This window comes from Sander lucioperca, chromosome 4 (genome assembly GCF_008315115.2).
Source record: "Sander lucioperca isolate FBNREF2018 chromosome 4, SLUC_FBN_1.2, whole genome shotgun sequence".
NCBI classification, from domain to species: domain Eukaryota; kingdom Metazoa; phylum Chordata; class Actinopteri; order Perciformes; family Percidae; genus Sander; species Sander lucioperca.
In genome coordinates this window covers 26602482-26627532 of record NC_050176.1, presented here as the reverse complement: position 1 = coordinate 26627532, position 25051 = coordinate 26602482, and the positions used below count along the sequence as shown (strand labels likewise).

The following is a 25051-nucleotide window of genomic DNA, read 5'->3' as shown; positions in this document are numbered from 1 at the left end:
GGCTATAGATACAGAGATAAATAATAGTCTTATAAGGGTCCTATAGCCTAATGTCAATTAACTTATAATGATGATGATGTGGATGATCATCTCCTGTTGGTCACCCATGGGACCTGCAGTTGCTTCATAGGCCTATATGGTCACGTCACGTGTCAACACCCCATTGGCTGCTATCTGTGTGTGTGGGTGCATATATATCTATATATATATATATATATATATATATATATATATATATATATATATATATATATATATATATATATATATATATATGTGACTTTAAGAATAATTTTGCTGTTTAAATATTATTTATGTAGGTTTATTTTATGTCCTTGATGAAAGCCATAGCCATATAGTTGCAAATTATCAGCTTTATGGTTTTTGATGTAGTTAAAGGGAAACAGATGGACAAAATGTCTGTTTTATTTGTCTTGTGGGTGAAGTCATTACATAAACCCAAACCAAAGTTCGGGGAATTTAAAATACCATAGCTTGGTGCATACTCTGTTTTAAGGTTGCTGAATACTAAGCAATTATACTGTATAATACAGTGCTGTTTGTAACGTGGTGGTGTCCCTGTGAGTGTTAAATGTTACACTGGTAAAATGAAAGGACACATTAGACTATAAATAATGCATAAGGTTTACTAGACCTCATATATCCCTGGGCTGTACAGAATGAAGGTTTTATATATAGATTTAGCGACCCAATGATAAACAGTTTATTAAAACCATCTGGGGCACTGATGTAGAATAAAACCAAACTTGACTGTTACCACTCTGTCTACCTAAATCTAAATAATTTCTAAGCAGATACTGACATTTTTTGTACTGCCACGCCTCCTCAGTGCAACCACATGAGGGCAGCAGAGAACTTTAGATTTGTCAGAATACATCTTCATCTACTTAGGTCCTGTGTGCACTATAAGATGTTAGCATGAACAAAGGGTCAAACGGGAAGTAACTTGATGATACGGTCTTCAGAATCATTCATTCCATTCTCCAAAACCTTATAAATATAGTTTCTTTGTTTACATCCAGTCAACAGGGCAGCCAAGCTCCAGACCTTTTACCCACATGCTCCGGTTTTATTGTGTGCCAATATATCTGTAAAAATTGTAATTAATTGCAGATTTAACAGGATTATGCACCACCAAATGACATTGTCATCTTAGATAATGTAATTTAAGGTGGGTCTTGCATTATCTGGGGGGGTCCTTTCTTGAAAAGGGGCCACAATATAGCTTTATAAAAACCAGATTTTTTTAATTTATTGTTTATTATTTCAGTTGACAGTATGTTTAAATTGCAAATTAAGTTGTGTTTGATGAAATTACACAAATTGACACACAGCAAACCTGGGGCCTGATCCACCGAATAGGAGTACTCGTTGGTTTCTGGGGCTATAAGCAAAAATATAATTAAATTAAAATATGTGTATTCTTCTGTCTGCACTGTACTTGGTGGGTACTTGGTGTACACTAATACACAGAGAGTTGGCAGAACAGGGTTTCAACAGGGGGTCCCAGCTCATTGCTGCCCCAGGGCTCTCTTACAGGTCAATCTGGCTATCCATCCCTTAATGCAAAACATCAGAACGGTATGAGAACAACCAACAGAAAGGGGTTCATGGAGAGTGTGTGAGTGATTGAGTGAGGGACGGAGGCAGGGAGGCCGATTAAACAACATAGGACGTTAAGTGATGAAGAGCTATGGAGTGCTGTAGAGCAGATAGGGAGATGTGATTGAAAGTTGAACTTGGAGGAGGCAAGTGTCACAGGCCCAGGTGGAATTCATTTTCACGGTGACTTAGAGCATGGAGGCTGTGGAGATGGTGATGAAATACAGGGGCCTGGTAAACAGCACTTCTGGGGCAGAGCGTGACCAACAGCATACAGCCCAATGTGCTCCGGGGACAGAGATGATTACGAGCAGGGTCACCACGTGTGTGTGTGTGTGTGTGCACATTGTGTTTATGCACATATGGTTCTAAGTATGTGCGTGTGTGTGTGTGTGTTTGAATGCACGTGTGTTTTCAAGTAGTGTAACAATGCAGTCTACCTCCAGTGCGATGACATACTGTATGTATTGAGTGATCAGAAAATGAGCGGCAGCTTAGCACCAAGGTGGTGGTCCCTCTGCTGCCTCTGCAGCAGCCCAGAGGAACTTTTAACACCTCAGCCACCAACATATCTCATTACTGCAACACCACACAGTCCTGACGGCAGTGTGTCTGTGTGTGCGTGAGAAAGCCTGAGATTGACTGTATAAAAGCGCACCTGGATCTTATTATGTTGTTCAGAAAAGGTGGGGCACAGTAGCTACACATTTTGAGTTCCCTCAGTTTCACTGCCTCAAGAAGTCCAAACACAACAGCCAGAAATAGACTGCGTTGACAAACTACCAGGTATTTAATATAGCCACAGGATGAAGAAATCATGAGAACTCATTACACCCACGTATAAGTCATGTCCTCAAAATAACCAAGGCACGATGAGGACCAAATCATCCATTTGATTTTAATCTAACTCATTCCTCCTTTACACTTTTTTTCACCTCTATCGCATCACGTGTCATCTCTTCAGTTTCCCTCTGTTCCCTGAAGAGGGCAGTGTCGACGATGCTTGTTAAGAGGCTTTCAGTCAATTAAATTTACAGGTGCATTCCATAGACCCAAAGTTGTTTTTTAAGATGATTAGAACCAGTTCTCCATATGCCATAAAAGAAACACCTCACATATTTAATATAAACAGGATTTAGCTGGTATTAGTACGGTTTTATTGTTCACACTAACAATTAAAGTGGCTCGGCGTGCTGGCTCGGTATGAACTCCTCGCCCTGTGTGCCCTCGAACTGACTGTGACGCATATTCCCCGTTGTTTTTTTCTGGTTTCATCTCATCCTAAATTCAAGATGTCTTGCTGAGTTTACTGCACTGTAAGCAAAGGTAGAAGGTAGAAGGTAGAAATGTCAGTCTTTTGCACATTTGTGTATGTGGCGTTTAATTCCTCCCCCCCCCCAAAGTCTCAGATAGATTTTACTTAACTGCCCTGTGGTGTACACAAACCAGTAGGGATCATGTTTAATTTGATGGGGCTTTATAAATTAGAAAAAGACTCCAACAAGGCTTAATGTCTAAAAGCTAGGCTTACGTCCATGGGCTGTCCACCTCTTTTTAAGGTGGTGATTTGTGACCGCTGATGGATTGAGTATGTTATTTGTGCTAATACTTGGATCCAATATGTTTAATCAATTGTACATCGAATGAATCAAAATGAGCCTTTACTGGGGTGAAACTACAGTCACACCAGATTGGGAGAGTCCAGGGTCTCATTGAGTTTTTGGCAGCAACTTCCCGTATAGTCCTTGACATGGCATAGACGCCTACCACACTTTGAGTAGGGCCCTTCAAATGGGATTTCCAAAAATCACTTATTTAACCTGCTTTCAGAGGCTTGGCATTGTTTTAATGAAAACATACTGTATGAAGGGGAGAGGAATATGAATGCAAAGAAAATAAATATGGAAATGATTACCTGGGTGATTTTTGAGAGTGTGTGCTTGAGTGTCTGCGCATGTACAGTAGATATGCATGTGTGTTTGTGAGGTTAGAGTCCTGGGGATCAGTATTATGGTTGGACCGTGGCCATTGTGATTACTACAGAGGTGCAGTATATTCGTCCCTACAGAATCCATTGTGAACCCTCACATCAGCTTCCCATGTCCAAACACACGGCTACACTCGCTGTTGTGCAAGCAAATGCATGAAGACATCTGTTTAGAATTCCTGGCATTAAATGAGAGATAATTATCTGATAATAATAAATATATCCTACATTTTTTAAGCTGTGCTCCGCATTATGTGATAAGCTGCAAAATTGGAGGAAGAGATGGGGAAGGTAAATAGAAAGGAGAAAGGAAGGGCAGTAAAGTGAGAAAAGTAGTGTTTAATCTGAGCAGGAGTGTGTGTGGACATGCATGCAGAGACCTGGAAAGCTGCACTGCTGTGCAGGGAGACACCAAGCCGCTGCCGATTTGAACACGTCTTTCATTACTTCTGTTTTGTCCAGCTGGTTCCAACTGACCCCCCTCACTCTCCCTGTCTGTCTGAGCTGTCTGTCTTATCTGCATCTGGGCAGGTCTTTAGGACGGGGCTCAGTGAGACGTGTGTTGTTGTGGAGGTAAAAGGGTCTCTAAGGGCTTATGCAGCACAGGAGCAATACGGAGGATTATCATTAATTCTGCACAAAATAATGCACTTTGATTTTGACACACATACACACACACACACACACACACACACACACACACACACACACGCCATTTGGGGAGGGTGAAGGTACACTGTGGAGGGGGGCTGGAAGGTGGAGGGTCATTTTAAGTGGAGGTGCACGGACCAGACCTCGCCCCAGGGATGATGAGGGGAGGGAGAGGAAATAGCCAAACTAAAAACACATGCAAGGTCAAGTGTACTCCTTCATCTTGCATAAAATGGAGGAAAAAGCCAAGAAAGAACTATGTTGCTGTGAGACTTATCAGTCTGGATATTTCTGTCTGCTTCTACTTTTATGTATTATTTCTGTTTATCTAACTGTCTGTCTGTCTTACTGTTTTTTGTGGCCCAGACAGCTTTGTCCTAAAGGTGAAGGGAAGCTTTTATTGTCGGTTAATGGTAACCTCAGAGATTTATTCTCATTAGAGGAATATTGTCAAAATCAGGGCCATTGTTTCTCAAACCAAGATGTTGACATTTATCCATGCAATGATTTTGTCCCATTTGGATCACTGTAACTCATTTTTCAATTGCCTTAGCAAGACACCTACTGCTTTTGAAAAGTCCTGTAAACATGCTCTCCTACCAACCATCTTGATTTCTTTACACTGCCTCCCCACCAAAGTCCAATTTACAATCCTTGTGATAAAAGAGCTCTGTTTGGTCTGGCACCATCTATAGTGATTTGTACAGCCATATATCTCTGGATGCACATCTGATTCCAAACCAAACTAACATGATAAATGTCATTTTGACCTGACGAAGATCAAACTGGGATTGCAACATTGTCTATTTAAATATAGTAGATGTGAAAGGGATCGCTAGTAGTGATAAACCTATCAGCTGAATCATATCAACTTAAAAGGTGATTTCAATGTTGTGTTTGCAACTTGTTGCAGGCATTACTCTTTTCATCAATGCTGATTTCCAACATACTTTCACCTACATGCAATATTCAATTCAATTCAATTTTTTTTTTATAGTATTAAATCATAACAAGAGTTACCTCAAGACACTTTACATATAGAGTAGGTCTAGACCACACTCTATAATTTACAAAGACCCAACAATTCCAGTAATTCCCCCAAGAGCAAGCATTTAGTGCGACAGTGGCGAGGAAAAACTCCCTTTTAGGCAGAAACCTCGGACAGACCCAGGCTCTTGGTCTGACGGTGCCGGTTGGGGGTGTGATGAACAGTGGAACCATGCAACCATGATTTAGGTGCCACCCTAATCCAAGGAAAACTGCAGGGTGAGAAAAGGGCTCTGGGGAATAAGCTTCCCAGAGCAAAATTAGTAACAAGCATTTCTAGGACATGAATGCACACAGATAGAAAGAGAGAGGAGCTCAGTGTGTCAAAGGATATGCGTATAACTATGCTCGTTCTAATCGAAAATGACAGGACTCAATTTTATTTGTCACATGAAAAATCATACGAGGTACAATTTCCGTGAAATGTAATCCCATTAGCTCCTTACACTTTTGCATGATTCAATGATTAGATGACTATACAACATTTTACATTCATTCAAATGTTGTTGACCATCTTTTTTCTCACAAAACACCTATAGATGTAACTGCTGGCTCTGGGAGGAGGGACTAAGCTCTGTTATTCAGACTTGCTCCTGCTCCTCCCACTACACCATTGGAAAGGCAATTTGATTGGCTGCAATTGTCACGATTGACGTGTTGATAGCCAATAACATGGCTGCGCAGAGACGTCTGGGAGCGCTTGCTGGATATTGGGGGCAGAAAACTAAACACAAACAGGACGGGATACTGTGGGTACACGATCCGTGCTGCCTGCACGATCCGTTCTGCGCATGCGCAAGATGTTTGCGCATGCGCAGATGATAATCCTGTTGTACAAGGATTTATGACACTGCACGATCTGTTCCATGCTTCCGGTCATAGTTGTAGCGGTCTGCCATTAGCCTCCACCGGAAAGCCAACGTTAGTTTAGCTAACAGCTAATTCGGCTAACCGCTAGCTGAGACAGCATGTTAAGGACCCTCAAACCTGAAAATAACTGTGTGCTAAATTAAATCATAATAAAACAGAGGGTGCTTGGATCAGAGCGGAAAGTAACAAACGTGACATCAACATTAAAGTAAAGGATGAAATTAAAATCTTGGGCTTGACCATTTGTAATAAAAACGGTAGTGAAAAAAACTGGGAGACTAAACTATGTGAAGTTAAAGAAGAAGTAAAAAAATGGGAGAACAAAAACACTAATTATAAATCAAGAGTCAACATTGTCAAAACTTTCGTTTTATCCAAACTCCTGTTTTTAGCAAACATCTTCCCTCCATCTCACAAAATGATAATTAAATTAAATAAACAGTGTGTAAATTTGGTTTGGGGTACAACTAGAGAAGTAACAAAAAGAGAAATCATGTATAAAAGCAAAGGATATGGGGGGTTAGGGGCAGTAAAAATGGGAATAGGATTGTATATTGCTTTTGTTAAAAATGTGTCAGCAGCCATCTCCAGGAATGCTCTCTGGGTCGGTGACCGCTCCAAGTGGAGAAAAAGGAGAGGGAGAGCCAGACAAGGTCCAGAATATAACCTCATTTATAGTGATTTTATGTATGAATATGAAAAATTTCAAATAGACTGGAATGGCCTCCCGAGTAAAATTATTATTTTTTTAAATTAATGATTATAAATATGGTGGGTATATAAATTATAAACACCTAACCTACAACGAAGAAACCCAGTTCCTGAAATTTTGAAAAAATAAGAACCTTTCTGAGAGCATTCGTGATGTGAGATGGCTGATGTCCTTAAACAGACTTGCTGTCAGAGCTGTTGTGTCTTGGAGTTGCTATGTAACAACAAAAAAATGTCCAATGATTTACTGCAACGAAGATGAGACACAGCAGCATCTCTTAATGGACTGTTACAGAGCAAAAGAAGTCTGGGACAAGTTAAAAGTGTATGGTGTAAATTTTGACCTTTCATATAAATCTGTAATGTATTGTATTATTGATGAGATTCTACCAGTGAAACACAAGGAACTGATACAAATAATAATATGTATTGTATGCTTCAAGTTATGGAAGACAAGATGCTATATGGTCATTCAACAGACTGTTATAAACAGTGATGATGTGTGCAAACAAGTGCTCAGTGAGCTAAGGAGAAGAAGAACTCTAGACAAAAAACAGCTTATTTATTGGAACATTCTGACCTTGTGATATACTGCACTTTACGATATGCACTTTACAAAGGACTCTTGTGGATGCACTTTAAAGTGGCCATATTATGCTCATTTTCAGGTTCATAATTGTAATTTGGGATTGTATCAGAACAGGTTTACATGGTTTAATTTTCAAAAAACACCATATTTTTGTTGTACTGCCCATTGCTGCAGATCCTCTTATCACCCTGTGTCAGGTCTCTGTTTTAGCTACAGAGTGAGACCTCTCAACTTCTATAACATCTTTGTTGGCAGTCGCATATGCGCAGTAGCTAGGTAAACTCACAATTGCTAGCTAGCTGTTTCTCCAACTTCGGCCTGTACAAGGCAGGATTAGCCGGGAGACTTCTTCTAAACGAGGGTGCACTTCCAACTTTGCGTGGAATACCTGCAGAACAGGGACATGTAAGTAGTTCTATACAATTTATTTTGTAGATTAGGGTGAATTTGTGTGTGTTGTAGCAGTATTTTGCCATTGAGAACGAGCTAGCATGCTAACGGTTAGTCCCCTAACCCCCTTGTTTCACCCGGAGACTGAAGGCAGGACACGTTCAGAAACCCGTATCTCACTCAAAACAGCATGGATGTTTTTTTTTCAAAGTTTGTATGCGTGTGGAAGCACCAGAGACACAAATAACACCCCAAAAAATTTAGCTTGTTATTGTTATTAATTATGTTTGCTTTGTTTTTGTTTTTCTTTGATATGCTATGTAGCTTACTGTTCATAACTTGTATTTTGTAAAAAAAATAAAGCTCTTTCCAAAAAAAAAAGATACAGACGGAACAAGTTTGGCTAACAAAGTTAACAGACAGTTAGCAATGGGCTCCACAGGAATATATTACACGTACAGACTAGAGGAATATAAATAAGCCAGGAATGGACCCAGATTCAGCATTTGGACCAGCTCACAGGTAGGGAATCGTCATGATCTTAACGATTAAATTGCAGATAATAACCAATCTAACGATGTGTAGCTATCCATATTGACGCAAGTTTTGAACTTTTGTGTTTTAATGCTTACTACCACGTCTACCATAAATTGCCAGCGACCTGGTTTGTTGAATGAAGTGTCAAGTGAATGGGTGCCACCAGTGATATACAGCAGTTTGACAGCTGTCTTCATAGATCGTCTACCATTCTGATAACTCTTTGCAGCTCACACACATTTTAACACACATAAACACTAGCAGTAAATATAACTGTGTTCTAAATACCTGCATTTGTATTTGTGCGCTAATATGTGCATATGTGGGCGTAAGCATTATGCATGTATGTGTGTTAATGCTCTGTCTCCGAGGTGTTGTTCTTTTAAAACAAAGAAGTGAGTTTCCACTGCTGCACTTTCATTGATGCCTGTCTGTCTCTTGTGTCTTTAGTGGAAACTTACCCTTGCTCCTGTCTCTCAATTATGTTCCTTTCTGCTAAATATATTAGAAAGGACCCCCACCCCCTCTCTGTCTCTCTGTCTGGGTAATAGAACAAGGTTTATAAGGCTCGGCAGGCCTGGCTAATCTAACCCACATGCCAATAGTGCTGTGCCCATTCTCTCCCCTGCTCTAATGAAGCCAACACAGACTCTGAAATCTACGCTAGTGAGTGTGTGTGGGAACACCAGACCTGGCAAAAGAAAGTCCACCTCAGTCTTGGCCAACAATGAGACGTAGGAAAGTAGAGTTTCTCTCTTCAAATCAGTTATGATTCACACACACACACACACACACACACACACACACACACACACACACACACACACACACACAAATCAATATAAGCTCATCCAACACACAGATGTTTCAGCTAATTGATTGCGAGTGTGCGGTGCGTAGACCCATTGCTCGTGATTGGCTTTTAGTGTGTGGTGTGTTTCTGGCTGACACTTAACAGACCACACAGCAGTGCTTCCCTCCTTCCCCACCCACACAGACATCATTTAATCAAGAATTGAATCTAATGCAACTGTGGTGCACTGCTTTATATGGTTATATAAAAAATCCTTTTTATTTGTGTGTGTGTGTGCATACAGTACATACTGCCATACGAGTGTGTGTGTGTGTGTGTGTGTGTGTGTGTGTGTGTGTGTGTGTGTGTGTGTTCTTGTTTAACTATGTTCATGGGGTCCAAAAACTGGGAATACAGTATACTTGAGGGGTCCGGACAGCTTTGTGGGGTCAAAATGCTGGACCACACAACTTTAAAGGGCTGTTTGAGGGTTAAGACTTGGTTTTAGGATTAGGGTTAGAATTAGGTTATGGTTAGGGTGAGGGTAAGGGTAAGGGTTAAGGTTAGGTATTTAGTTGTGATGGTTAAGGTTAGGGTAAGGGGCTAGGGTAGTGAAACGCACTGTGTGTGTGTGTGTGTGTGTGTGTGTGTGTGTGTGTGTGTGTGTGTGTGTGTGAAACTGTGTGTGTGTGAAACTGTGTGCCTACAATACACCAGAGAACACATACCATGGTATAATGCTGGAAATGTCTGTCAGTGACTGTGCAGATAAGTGTGGTGAATGATGGAGTTGTGTTAGAGTGACTAATGTTGGACATGTCATCTCACACATTGACGATACTCAGCTCGCCACCATGACATCCAGGAAGGACGGCAGGAAACTAGGATGGGATGTCTTTGTGTAGATGAATTTAAGACAGAGGATTTTATAAGTTTGACTGGAGGAACTGGAGGAGATTATTTGTGTGTGTGTGTGTGTGTGTGTGTGTGTGTGTGTGTGTCACAACTGCTGCATGTGTTCTTACCACACAGTTGGTAGACATCCTGTAGGGCTTGGCAAAACAGCAGGAGGCAGCGTAACCTTTTGACTCCACTGCATGTGTTTGTGTGAGTATATATCTGTGTGTGTGTGCATTGTGCACATGTGTGTGCTGACAGGATTTACTATTCGTCAGCCCATCCTGTCATTGCCTCGTAACTCCCAGACGGGCTGCGATTCTGAAAAGAGACAGACAACCAACAAAAATATTAGTCTTATGTTCAGTACCACATGTGCATATTTGCTTCATACTATTAAGGTGAGCCATCAAAATCCATCATCTTATAATGTCTGGAGGAAATAATCCTCCTGACTAAATGGCATACATGAACTATTAGTATCTAGGGCTGCCAATCAATTAAAATATGTTATCATGATTAATCACAAATTAATCACAAATTTTGTATCTGTTTTAAATATACTTTAAAAGGGATATTCTTCAAGTGTTTAATGCTCTTATCATGGCCTGCCTTTGGCGAGGGGGAGGAGGGTTCTCTGCATCAGCCGTATGCTTGGCCAGCAAGTGGTATTTGAGACTTCGGTGGTAACTCAATTCACATTGGCAGTACATGCAAATAACTTTAGTCTTGTCGAGAGAACCATCTAGAAGGGCTTTGAAACTGAACTTGCCATTCAGAAGTGTGTGCGTTCATTTCTGACCTGGGAAATAATCTCATGCTGCATTCATGTAATGTCGGCAGAATGGGAAGAATAGGAAACCTCCTGTATTCCACACATTATTGCCCCTAGCCTTGTTGCCACACCATTTATATACCCTAAATTAGCTACTTTTATGTATTTGGACAGGTTTGGTTAACACTTATAAATAGACACAAGCAATCAATGTATATTTCTATTTGAATTAGCTGAATTAATGTATTTGTGTTACATTGAAATTGTAATATTGGATTTTATTTTGATGTAACTGCCAGAGGTGGTGGCTTTGCAGCAATGTTGCAATTGGTTTGTTGAAGCTTCTGCAGTTCTTTTCAAGAAGTGGGAGATAACATAGCTGTCTCTGGGGGCTGACGTGAATATTTTTCTTTACTTGTGTGCTCATATGGTCTAAACGATATGACGTGAACATGGCATCACCACAGGGTTAATTACTAGCTGTTTCAATCATATTACACAATGTTTCTCTGCAGATGGATTTGGCCCTGTTGTCATGGTATTGTTATTGTTTCTAAAGTTTTCTAGACTTACTGTATGTTTCATGCTGGCTTAAAAGTTGATGTTGAAAGTTCATTCTTGATGTTGGAAATGGCAATGATAATGAAGAAGTTTAAAGGTTGAAGGAATAGCTCAACTCTGTTCTTCTCGTCGCCAGTCAAAGCTCCATGAAAAGTGTAACAGACTGAACAACCCATTCCCTCTCCCAAACAAGTGAGGTACACAGCTCTGGTTCTTTAGAGTAGGTCTATCGACAGAAAGGCAGAAAACTACCATTACAATTGTCTAAACAACTCTTGCAGCATAATCCAAGAGTCTTGAAGCCAAATTATTGCAATGTGAGTCCAACTGGCCAAAGTTACTCCAATATGTAATATTAAAGGACAATTCCGGCGCAAAATGAACCTAGGGGTTAATAACATATGTGTACCGAGTAGAACGTTCTTTGGGATCTGTTTTCATGCTAATCGAATGCGTCTCTAGCTTTACACAAGCTAACGCAAACCGGTGGTTAGCTGCTAACTTTCGGGGCAGATGGTAAAATCGCTATTTCATACCACTAACAAGGCTCAAAATAGCACCACCAAAGCATTGAGAACTTTGTAAGTATACAGACAGTACACAGTATACAGTTTATTAAAAAGATAGATTATAAAGACAGTAGTGTTCATGTTTACATGAGGGCGCCATCTTGGAAAACAGTCAGACGACGAACGCCGTGCAACCACTAACCAGTAACATAGCTCAAACACAGCGTTCGTGATTCAACTGCTCATGACTGTTTTCCAAGATGGCGCCCTCATGTAAACATGAATGCTACTGTCTTTATAATCTATCTTTTCCACTAACATCTAAGTGACTATATAGACTTGACAATTAGTAGATCATACATTCTAATTTCATCTGTTCTTTTAAGATATTTGATACAAACTACAAGACTTTTTTTTTTTTTTAAATCTTTTAGCTGGCGTGACTTTTCTCTTGCTAAATATATTAGATGCAGGGATGAGAGGGTGATCATGACATGTGCATACATTGTGTTCCCATACATTGATTTATTTGGAGAGCTGGCGCTGTGAAAGATACTGACGTTCTCTCCAGATTACATGTAAATCACGCTCTCTCCTCCTGTCCTCCTCCCCCCCTCGCCTTGCTTTCGAATGCAGACAACAAATCTATGCAGTGTTGAACACATTCAGTATGAAAATGTTGGTATGTTGGAAGTCTTTGGCTTGTAGGGAGCCTTTTCTTTAAACCACGCCCCTAGTGTAACCTACAAATGTCAGTCGTGAAGTGGAGCGATTTCGTTGTTTGGTTAGGGTTATGTGAGTGTATTTGCCTGTATGCATGCTCGTGAACTTTTATGAGTGCAGGCTTTACCGATCAGAGTGACTTTCCCATCTCCTTCTCTGTCTGTTCACGCAGCCATGATGTGAATACGGCATCAGGCTGACAACAGAGAGAGACAGAGTGAGGGAGAGACAGGAGTGTCTAGGGCCTGTCAGTCAGATGGATGGATGCACTGACTGACAGATGAGTCAGAGGCATCAGGGGCTGTGATTGGTCGGTTCCCCCAGAGAGGTGATGTGGTATTCTGTGGTCATTTTGGCCTAAGCTGCAGTTGATCCCCTGAATGTCACTACTGGATCCATTACACAAGGACAGAATTTTAGCTATTTATCATTTACATATGTATTACTTTACAGTGAATTTGCTCTATTTAAAGTGGCTGTAATAGATATTTTTACAGGAACAATGAATCGCATGACTACTTGTATGTACTGTAAAATAGGTCGATCATGAAAAATAATCATTGATGCAGTTCTACTCAGTTTAGCATCAGCTCATAATGTTTGGTTTTCAAGCCCAAAACTTTACTGTTTGGTTTACTCATTTTCAGATACAGAAGGCAGCTGTTTTATGCAAAAAAGCTCTAAAAATCTAACTGTATGCATCCTGCTCCTCATCAAACAGCAGACCAACAAAGCAGCCTTTTTTGCTTTTCGCATGTCATTTCATGTCTGCAACCTCAAGTGTTTACATCAAAGATACCCAATTGAAATCTTCACTTCTTATGTGTATATGTGCATGCATATGTGGGTGTGTATATGTGTATGCCTTTGTGTATTTAACACAAACACTGACACACCAACCTGATAATCGGCCGTCGGACAGTCTGGCGAGGTCAGTGACTCAAGTCTGTTTGGTGTGTTCCGTGCCGTCGTCTGTTGGAGGGGCCGTCTGCCTTCATTTTGGCCGATTTGACATGTTGAATCGGATGGCGGGCATTCGGACTCAATGACCAATCTGATTGGTGGAGTGCTAACCCGGAAATGACGAGCAGGATGAGCGGGACGAATGCCTCTCAAAATCTGACGAAAATCTTTTAAACTGACCTTTGTTGATCTGAAATGAAGACAGATTCACGTACGTATTCAAGTGTACTCAAGTCGGCGTCGCTTCAGTGTTTTCCGAGGCACTTTTTTGACCATTTCGGGGAGACTGATCAGTCCGACTGCCTTTTCTGCTGGTTGGTGTGTCAAAGCCATAAGTGCTGGCAGAGGGGTTGTTGATACGTTGACTACTTAACTTAGGTAACTTAAATAACGTAACAAATATACTTATTTTAACACAAACCATTATCTTATTATTTTCTTAAGTAGTTTTTCCTGCCTTAACATAACCAAGTAGTTTAATTTGAATTCACAACATTAACCATGTGTTTAAAACTGACGAGCTGGGAATGAGAACAGGGTGAAAAGCATAAAATGCTCTGACATGACACGCAGAATGTCCTTTTAAAGTGGCGTGCTATTTATATGCATTCCCATGAGATTACGTTGGACAAAGCTATTGACTTACTGGTGAATGTAGTGGACTGTTTAGCAGCTAAAGAGACAGATATTTCCCTTAGAAATTGGTGGAGATAAAAAACCTCATCTTAAATGAGAGGGAATATTGAACTTATATTTAACAGGTGACCAAAAAGCAAATGTGGCTCTGCATCTCCTGGATGTGTAAACAGACAACTGTTTGCTAAAAAGTTTACCATTTGAACTTTAAATGTTCCATGTTGTGTTTACAGCTTGTCTCCACTGCCCTCTGGTGGCCAAGAAATCAGCTAATGCAGCTTTAAGATGATTTTCATGGCATTTGGTGTTGTTGGAAAGTTTATGGTAAAGAGAGACAGAAAAAGTAGTCTTTCATTGCTAATTAGATTTTTTGTTTACTCATTCTTTATTTGTTACAAGTTTTGTGCGTATACAGACAAGGTCATAGGAAGGGGGGTGCTGAGGGTGCTGCAGCACCCCCTGCTGGCAGGAGCTGTATTTTATATTTTTAATTTTTTTAATAATTACTAATTCGCTGTCGTCTACTAAAAATTATTAAAGTTATAGCTGCTATAGAGGTCAAAGTGAAAGTGAGTCAAGTGGCTAGTTGACTGGAACGTTAGTTGTAGAGAAGAAGAATATGTCGCAGAAAAGGATACAAGATTTTTAATTCTGGCATAGCAATTAGCAAGATTTCATCTGTAGATGTTACAGTTGATGTTTCCTTGTCCACCGCCGAGGCAAACTCTGTTGGGGCAGTTGGAAGAGCCTGAGTCTGAAATAACGTTAGCAAGCAACTTGGCTAACGTTAGTAGCACCATCATAGCATCTAACGATAACTTTACAGAAGGATTAAAAAAGCCCTGTCAGCCAAGCAACTTCAGTTATCCTGGAAGGAGGTTCGGGACAGAAACTTTTCAACGGTCTTTTCAGCTGAGATGAGAATGAATGATAAGCCATTTCTTGTGTCATTTGTTGTGTTAGAGGGCCATCTACTGGGCACAATTGGTAATTATCCTGAAATATGGGAATATGTTCAGCTTACTTCCTCTTCATGTGTGGAAAAGAACTACGGTTTACACGCTGGTTCAGTGTCTCCTGAAACTTTGGTTATTCTGCAAAAATAAGTTGCTTTAAAGATAATTCCCTTCCCCGTGAGGGCAATGCCTGTAAGAACAATTGTTTTCATTGCATATGTTTTGTGTAACAGAAACCGCTGTGACGTGGTTAGGACACATTTGCTGTGGAGAAGGCACAAGTTAGGAAATTGTTGGCGAGGTCATTGCAGCTTGATTATTAGCATATATTTTCAAACCAAACATCTCTGATGTGGTTCTGACGATCAGAAAAGTAATTTACCTTAGCTATATACTGAAACAGGCTAATGATGTCAAGTATGCTTCTGTGATGTTAGGGTGCGCGCAGTGGAGTCGGAGTGGTGAGTGCTGTCGCATAATTGTGGAACAGTGGAATTTGTGGCTGCTCAGGACTTTTCTAAAACTTCTCACTCTCACCCATTCACTGTGCTAAAATTACGTATTTAGCTGTCAAAATCCGAAACATTTCCTGGGGGGAGAAATCGTCAGACATCCATTATTTTGGTATTCAGCACCCCTGGTCAAAAATAGATTTGCGTGCCTGTATACAGAGCCAAAAACATTTCAAACAGCAGAATAAGAACTGATGTAAAGCTATCATGGACCCAGAAGATTATTTCCAGTCTTTCCTATCACTCATCATCCCATTTCATCTCATCCCTTCTCTCCCTCACAACACTGAGATCAAATGCCCTCCAGAGGCTCAGAGATGGAGGGCTTCTTTGTCCTAAAGGGGAAGCGATAACTGGAGAACCTGAATATGTTCTGATGGTGGAATCGATAGAGCTTGGAGGGCTGATTCGAACACATGGTTCTACTAACGTCCATCTGGAACTCATCAGAGATTCTGAGACTGAAAAACTGGAAGGTGAAAAAAATGAATCCAAACTGTTGACATTCTGCATTGATATGTTTCGAAATCACGTCTGCAACCTCAGGTGTTTATATCGAAATTTCCCATTGAAATCTTCCACAGTTTCTGTGTATGTGTGTATGCATACAGGGATGTCCATATAAAAGACATATGTGTATGTCTTTGCGTATGTAAGTGCTGGCAGAGGGGTTATTGATTTGCAAGGGTGAATGTGTGTTGAAATTCAAGGTGGGCTTTCTGTCTCGTCCGTTCCTCTTGGCTGACAGAGCTCCCTGTAGATCTGCATGCACTATACACACCCTCAGTTCACTAATTCATTAGTTTCACTCTCATACAACTATCAGCGCCATCATCTGGCATGGAAGTAGCTGCTGAAGCAAGTCTGCAATTTCACCTTTGGGGAGGAAATGTACAATACAGCATACTAAATGCCATACAGATGTAGAAAGGATAGAGCTTCCAGTTTTTTCCTCTGTTAAACTGCAAAATAACAGTATAGTTGTTCATGTATTGGATTGTATTTTACAACTTAATTTATTTTAGTCATGTTTTATTTGGACTAAGTAAGTGGTATAAGTGATTTAAAATGAATTACAAAAAACATCTAGTGAGTTTTAAGTTGTGCAATAGAATGGAAAGAGTCTGAGTATATGGCATTGTATTTTAAGGAGTTAAACTGGGATTAATGGGGGGGAGGCCTGTTAGCTACCAAAGATCGGAGGCAACCTGCCGCAAACTAACTTGTGTTAAAGTTATAGTATCATTTTGTAAAAGCAAAACATTGTTTAAGCAGAATATCGGAGAAACTTTCATAATAAACCTGTCAGTTTCTGACCTATTTTTCTTCCTACCTTGGCATCCACCTATCACTCATAAACACATAGACAGTAAAAGAATGGACACAGCGACGCCATATACTTCGACGGAGACCAGTGAAGTCACTTTTCCGGTGATGGCTGAGCGTTACTGCGCTGACTCAAACTGAGCTTGACGACGTAGATGTGACGTGAGCAACATGTCTGAAAGTTGTAAGTCTTCTGGTAGCTGTGCCAAGAGAAATCTCAATCATTCCGAATCGTGCAGAGAAGGAGAGCGTAGGTATATGTAAGGAGATAACATAGGCACAGGCTAATTATTGCTAACTAAAATGCTAGTTAACATTAGTAATTAAACTTAAACAGCTAATGTAAGTCGAAACTGCCTGTGAGCTTCTCCTGTACTGTACGGTAATTCCTCTACTATGTGACAGTAAGTCGCGTGGTTATGACACAATCGTTAGCCTATTTTTACAAAAACATCTGCTACGGGGCCATAACGTGAGATACAAGGTAATGGAGCCTTTTCTACATTGTCGTGTTTCTTTAGAAATAAACGATGGACAAATAGAGTCTTTAAACGCTTCAGATGTAAAGTTATTTGCTGTCAAAGTGACGCCAAAATGAATGGGAGTCAATGGAATGCTAACGGAAGGTGATGGCTTGTTAGCCTAATCTCCCCATAGGAGGTACGCTTTCCGGATGCTTGCTTACCCCCTTGATCTGACTGCACTGAGGTCTTCTTCTTTGGTGGGTGGCACCCAGTGTTAAGGTGCATTACCGCCACCTAGACTGAGGTTGCTGATCTGCTAAGTAGCTTTTAAGGAAACCCACTGACAGAAAAAAGAAGCCCTGTTCTTATATTGCCTCATTTAAGACTACAGTATGTTCTCTACAGCTTGTTTGAATGACTAAGACCGAGAAAAGTATAAAATACATGATTGAAGATGTGTTAAGTTAAGCGTCCCATGATGCCATAAGACGACGTAGGCCTATGTGCTGGGGCTGAGCCTCGACAGCCCTACCCTGTTTTGTACCTGGTTATTACACATAATTGGTTAATCTATGTAGTGTTCTTGAAAAATCCTTCAGTCTCTCTTGAAAATATTGTCTCTTAATACCTAAATGGGCTGAGTCAAGGAGAGCTTTGGCTCTAAAACTCTCTCTCTCTCTTTCTCTTTCTCTCTCTCTCAGCTTAGGAACGGTAGCATCTCCACCAATATAGTGTTAAAAGTGACCTTTTGAATGCTGACCTCTTTTTGGACCTCCGGCCAGGTTCAAGAGTCACCACAGCAACATAGCAGGCCTGTCATCTCATCCTCAGGGTTTGCCTGGTTAACCACTGCCCAACAAGCAGGATGGGTGTGTGTGTGCGTGTATGTGTCTGTGTGTGTGCTTGTTCAAAGTGTATGACTGTAACAGAAGAGCTTTCTAAGTGTGACCCAAATAAAAGGTCTCCATGAGCCTCAGGACAGCCAACTTACATGCTGCACAAGTACACAAGTACACACACACACACACACACACACACACACACACACACACACACACACACACACACACACACACACACACACACAATGGCTGATGGTTCCCATGGTGACTGTGTTCCAGTGAGTGGGATTTTCCAGGCGGCGTCCGGAACAGTGGACACTCCAGAGTTTGTCCTGGAAGTGCTCTTTGATCTAAGTGGATAGACCAGCCCAAAGGGAGAACAATTCCTGAACCCGCACGCACGCACACACATTGGTATTTCTACACTTGTGAGGTTGATCGTTTGGATAATGCATTTCCTAACTCTAACCTTAAAGCATCAGTATTTGATTTTTTTTGGTCACTTGGGGACAGCAGCTGTAAACTGAATACTGGCACAGTGTAAGCAAAAAGTTGCCTATTCACACATCCAGCAGACACAAGTCTGAGTTGTTGTTTCTGTCAACCTGATGAATATAAGTCCAATACTCACTGCCTGATGCTACCAAGTAAGAGGAGTGAGACTGAACCAAAACAGTAAAGTTGCAGGCCACCAAAAAAACAAGACAAAATGTCCCCACTCTACATAAATGTCCTGTCCTTCAAGGTCAAAAACTCCAATTGGTCCGCACAAATAGCATTCATGCACACAAAGCAGTGCGAATTGCAGTTGTCTTTATGATATCTGTGGAGAAAGGGAGGACTAGACACCAGTTATAAACTGTCTGTCTCTCAGGCTGACTCAGACAGCAGATTTTATAGTACTGGCACTGCTTTGTGTGCCTGTGTGCGTGTGTGTGTGTGTGTGTGTGTGTGTGTGTGTGTGTGTGTGTGTGTGTGTGTGTGTGTGTGTGTGTGTGTGTGTGTGTGTGTGTGTGCGTGCGTGCGTGCGTGCGAGAGACTGACTGCACAAAGTTAGTATGTTTCTACCTCGTCCTACTGACACATTTATTTTCTGTCTAAAATCTGTGCTGGAAACTCAAACACACAAATCCTGCTGAAGTTCTCACCATACAAAGATTTGAAAATGGGAGGAGGAGGGATAGTAGAGCGTGCTCACACACACTAGATAAAAAAAAAAAAAGAGTCTCAGTCGTGACCGCATGACCACTGAGCAAATCCACCTGTTGATGAATTCATTAATAATGTATTTTTGTATATATTATACTTTAAGGTTCTGGCTATCATGCACAACATTTTCATTATAATTAATAATGTTTTACTGCACTCCACCCAGATAGAACCTCGTTATTCAAACCCCGTGACTTTTCCAATGTTTTTTGGGATCCTGGACATTTTCATCGTTTCAGGGTTAACACCAGTTGAGTCCTGTGTAGCTTTAGGCAACAAAAGTACTTTGGCTGATGTTTGGGAAAGATTGAGATTTCTGTTAAATGTTAATAAAGGAAACATGACCCGTCTATGGCTTCAAGTCACTGTTGACTTTTTCAATATTAAAAAAAGAACATAATCTTTACCTAACCTTAACCAAGTGCTTTGTCTGCCTAAACACAATCATACAATAACATGAATCATGCTTTAGTTGCTACGAGTGGATATGGTGGATATGGTAGGGAAATAAAACACTACATTTATTTCAAAACTTATTTACTGTTGCAAATCAACATTATTTCGAGGTATTTTTTGTTATTTCCATTTCCCAATTTTTATTTTTAAATAATTGAATTAAATTATTAAATATTTTGTTGTACTTACAGGAAAGCTGATGATCAACTGATCTGGGTAGGGCAAATTACTTCATGTTCCTGTCTGGAACTACACTGAGTTTCATATGGAGTTACAACATATCTGCACACAATGATGAAAACTATTATTATTATCATGACTATTATAATTATTTGGGGATAGTTGCAAGCATTTTGTCAGTCAGATAATTTTGTTTCCTGTTTCCTTTTATCAATATAACTTAATAAATACATTAATACTTACCTAACTTCCACTTACTTTATATCATAATTCATCTGTCATCTGCCAGCTGTAAAAATGAAAGCCTTTATTTGTGATTGGCGAGAGAAGAGGTGCATTTAAATTACAGTATTGCACTGGCACTGATCTCTTGTGTGTCATAACCTCACTTTCTGTGCGAGGGGAAATTTCCTGTAACATTATCCTGAAATACACGCTTCTCTGGGAAATGTTTTCAGAATGTCACAATTTTGGCTTTCTTCAAAAACAGATTTAAAGCTATAGTGCATAGTTTCTGTCGCCCCGATGAGGAATTCTAAGTAAGGAGGATTAAAAAAACATGGACTCTTCAAAAGAGGTAATTATCTTCATTCGAGTTTCTGCGCGGGAAAGTCACCGGACGCCACAATCTTCTTAACATAGCCATACTAAGAAATACAGAGAGATTTGTGTGGGGCTGATAGTATTAATTAGCTTTGTTGCAACTCATTTGGCATCGAATATAATGGTTATTCAGAAATATCAAAAAGTTACACACTAAAGCTTTAACATCCAAAAACAAAAATGTTAACTGATCAAAATGAAAGAGCTGAAAATATGAATGATAGGTCATGTCTATCTTTGTCTGTCTGCCTCAACCTCTTTTTCTAGCTCTCTGTCTCAAAGAGACCACAGATTCCTTTCATTCCCCAAGTGGTAATTTCCTCTCTATTGATTGACGTGTCCTGTTAAAGTTATGACAAAAGAGTCTGTTAACAAACACTCACCTGGGGGGGATTGGGTGACACATACACATACACACACTAAGGTCAGTGCAGAGTTTATGGAGAGCTTCCCCGTGTATGTTAGAAAGTAGAACCTAGAAGAGTACATATTAGAGGATAAGAGAGATTTGATTTCAACAGAAACTTTTTGACCATCCAACAACCAGTTCTGAGGAAGCATGCTCTGACACATGACATTACATCGTATTGTGTTGTCCATTTTTCCTCCTGTTAATTTGTATTTACAGTTACATTTTGTTTTCCACGTTTGTAACGGTTGATAAAAAGCATGAAAATAGCCGGAAGACAGGCAAACATGAGCATGTTTTTCATTTAATTAGGCTACAAATTGTTGCTCAACTTTTCCATGCATTTAAAAAAGAAAAAAGTGCTGCCTCAACTGGCGGTTTGATCCTGTCTGTCTGTATTCACGCTATTTAATCCACATGGGAACACAAATGTTTCACTTGAGACACTTCTCATAAAATTATTTTCCTATTAGCCAACAATCCTCAAAGTCCCTCAGAGTAGAAGGAATTTTTGCACATAAATCAAACGACAACTTGATGAACGTGTAATTACAGTTGTTCAGTGTTCTGATCATGTTGTGGCCGTGTTCTGGTAAATTTGTATCCAACCTGCTGATGTTATGGATGTAATAGGAGACAGAGCCCCGAAGGCTTCTTATCAGGGCCATCAGCAGGTGGGCTTTTACTTTATAGACGCAAACACACACACACACACACACACACACACACACACACACACACACACGCACGCACACGCACGCACACACGCGCACACACGCGCACACACACACACACACACACACACACACACACACACACACACACACACACACACACACACACACACACACACATATACATACCGAAACTTGTACACAAACGGCTCCAGGTTAAATACCTGAGAGCCAAGAGTTGCAATTCCAGCCCCCTACTCCACACGCACGCACGCACACACACACACACACACACACACACACACACACACACACACACACTCTCTCTCTCTCTCTCTCTCTCTCTCTCTCTCTCTCTTGCATACCTCAGAGTAAAGCGAGCGTAGCAGAGAGCACTTGCAGCTTACCCCACTCTCCCTGAGTTTAATCTGTTTTCACATTCAGAAATACAGGAACATACGCATACTACGTATACTCCAAGCACACAAACACACACACACACACACACACACACACACACACACACACACACACAGAGGAGGGAGGGAAGAGCGTGTAGAGTTTCTGCGTTGAAGCCTTGTGTAAACACCTGCCAGTAATCTACCAGCTGAGATGAATCCAGATGAAACAGAACCTGTTCTTATAGTTCCTCTTATACAGTCTGTTTCAGTCTGCTTCACATCTCAGTGTGAACTCTGTGAGGCCACACTCGACTCTGCGGTGCGCTGATAGAAGCCAAGCAGCTCGGATGTGATTCTGCATATAAATGCTAGCCTTCATCGCTCCACATGATGGTTACATGATTGCTGCACTTCTCCTGCACTGCTACCCGACACCTCAAAAGAATCGTGTGGAGGATCCAGCGGCAGCACCGCACAGGATGCCGGGTGGGGATTTTCTGTAGTGGCTACCACAAAAGACTGGAGGCCATGATTATGATAAAAGCCTATTTCATGCTCTTTGTGGCCTGATTCTAAGTCGCCGGTTCACCAAAAGTATCTCAAGGATCATAGTGCAGGGGCCAGCTTGTGGGTCAACAGACCAGGGTGCATTTTCTTAAGAGTTCAAGTCTGTTTCATGTCTTTTTCACCGTTTTGATTTGTCCTTCTTGTCCTTTTATCTACTTTGTCGCCCTCTCGAAAGAGCACAAACTTCCCCAAAAGTAATCAAAAAAGATCACTGTTAAAAGCTATTTTTTATGGCTTTTGATGAACCACCAAAGGCTGTGATGGGGCTAATATATCTTGATTTTTTTTCATAATTATGCATAGTTACCTTGTCAAAACATCATTAGTGTGGGTGTGTTGCTACAAGTATTAGTGATAAGAGTCACCAGTGACTAAATTATTAATCCATGGCTTTTGAGTTCTATTAGATGCCAAAACAGAGAAATGGAAATGCAATCCTCAGTACATCAATTCAATACATCACTTAAAAATTGAGCCACTTTTAGCATTTTTGCCGAACTACTGTAGATTATTTTGCTGGTGCTCTCAGCATCGGGATCTGTTTCAACAAAGTGCTCTCACTGAATTTTTGACGCAATCTTAATGTCTATCTAATTCTATCTGATCTGTGATTTCCTATAATGCTGACAGCTGAATTTTGTATTTACTAAGAAAACAGAGAGAGAGATACAAGAGAGAAATGGGCGGAGGATTTTAACTGCACACATTTTATGGTAACTCTGCTTATATTTTTTTGGAGAGACATTTACAATTTTAAAACCTTAATGAAATTGGAAACAGCTATAGAATTTAGACTGAAAACTTGGTCAATACAGTAAGGAGACTTTAAGAATTGAGCCACTTTCCACACTCTTGGCGGATGGCCCTGCATTGTTTTGCTGAAGCCTCTGCATTGTAATCCTGCTGTGCCAATGCAGTGCTCTCACTGAAATAAATGAGGAGGCTGCACTTTTTGACGCATTGCTAATGTCAGTCTGAATACAGTCCTACATCTGTGATTAACTGTAGGTAATGCTGATTGCAGACTGAGATTTTACCAGACAGACGCGTTTCATAGCTCTTTTGTCAAATGTACAGTATGATACAAGATATCATACGTGAGAAAAACAATCCCTAATCAAAGATTTCCTCAAAATCAGTGACAATAGGTAGTGTAATTTCCCCCTGATTCTCCACACTCTGAACATAATAACCTTTCTTGATAGCTATGACCGCGGTCAGAGCACAGCACTTAGTGCTGCTTAGTGAAGGGACCTTCTTCCAGCTTCACACCCTGTGAGAAAAATCATGTTTTCCTTTCTGTTTTGAATGGAAAGAGATTTGACATTCTTTCCTCAGGCAAGAGGATAGAGGGGGAAACCGCAAAGGGGAAAAGATACTCTAATGGCAGTATCAGAGCACAGTAATGATAGATGCAGGTTTAAGGCCTAATCCATGGGGATGCATATGCGGGGCATGATGGGATGGGATTGATAGAACCATTAAGGAATGCTTTGCTGCTATCGCTCCCGTGCTGCTGCTGATTGACGGGCCGGTGTGGACCAGCCTGTTGAGGTCAGGTTTCTGGGATGAGATTCATTTGCCCTCATTTACATATCAATCTACCAAACTGGAGACTGGGATTATGCAGGAATTGTCATTTCATTGCTATTCAGAGTGTCATGTGAGTGTATTGCTGGTTATGTCCTCTACATGAAGATTGTTAATATCTGCTGTGTACTTGGACTGTAAATACAGTCCAAGTGTGTGTGTGTGTGTGTGTGTGTGTAAATAAATAGATAAGGGAATTTAAAACCATCTCCAAATCTCATCATTTCCTAAGCGAGGACTTTTTCCCCAGCTTTGGACAGCGTTTTCAGACACACACACACAGACACACAGACACACACACACACACACACACACACACACACACACACACACACACACACACACACACACACACACACACACACACTGAAGATATATAACAGATCTGTGCGGTGGTGCGGATTCCTTCACTTAAGTTATGTTTGTCATATATTTGAGTGGCGCAATCTAACAACAACCACTGCCAACATGAACGTGCCAGTTTCCAGGGCTGTTCCCGGATCAGGATTTTCAGAGTCGACTCAGTGTCTGAACCTAAAACCGATGCATTGACTCGAAGGGCAGATCGTCATTTTGCTACGAGTTGCTCATCAGGATCAG

At 40.7% G+C, this 25051-nt stretch overlaps 1 long non-coding RNA gene across 1 annotated transcript; it reads left to right on the top strand.

Annotated features, from left to right (window-relative positions):
- Positions 1 to 6155: 6155 nt before the first annotated feature.
- LOC116040527 lies at positions 6156 to 24834 on the top strand. Its single transcript, XR_004102704.2, has 3 exons — positions 6156 to 6309; positions 19039 to 19042; positions 24824 to 24834. It is a non-coding gene; the product is annotated as an uncharacterized LOC116040527 (long non-coding RNA).
- The last annotated feature ends 217 nt before the right edge of the window (positions 24835 to 25051 follow it).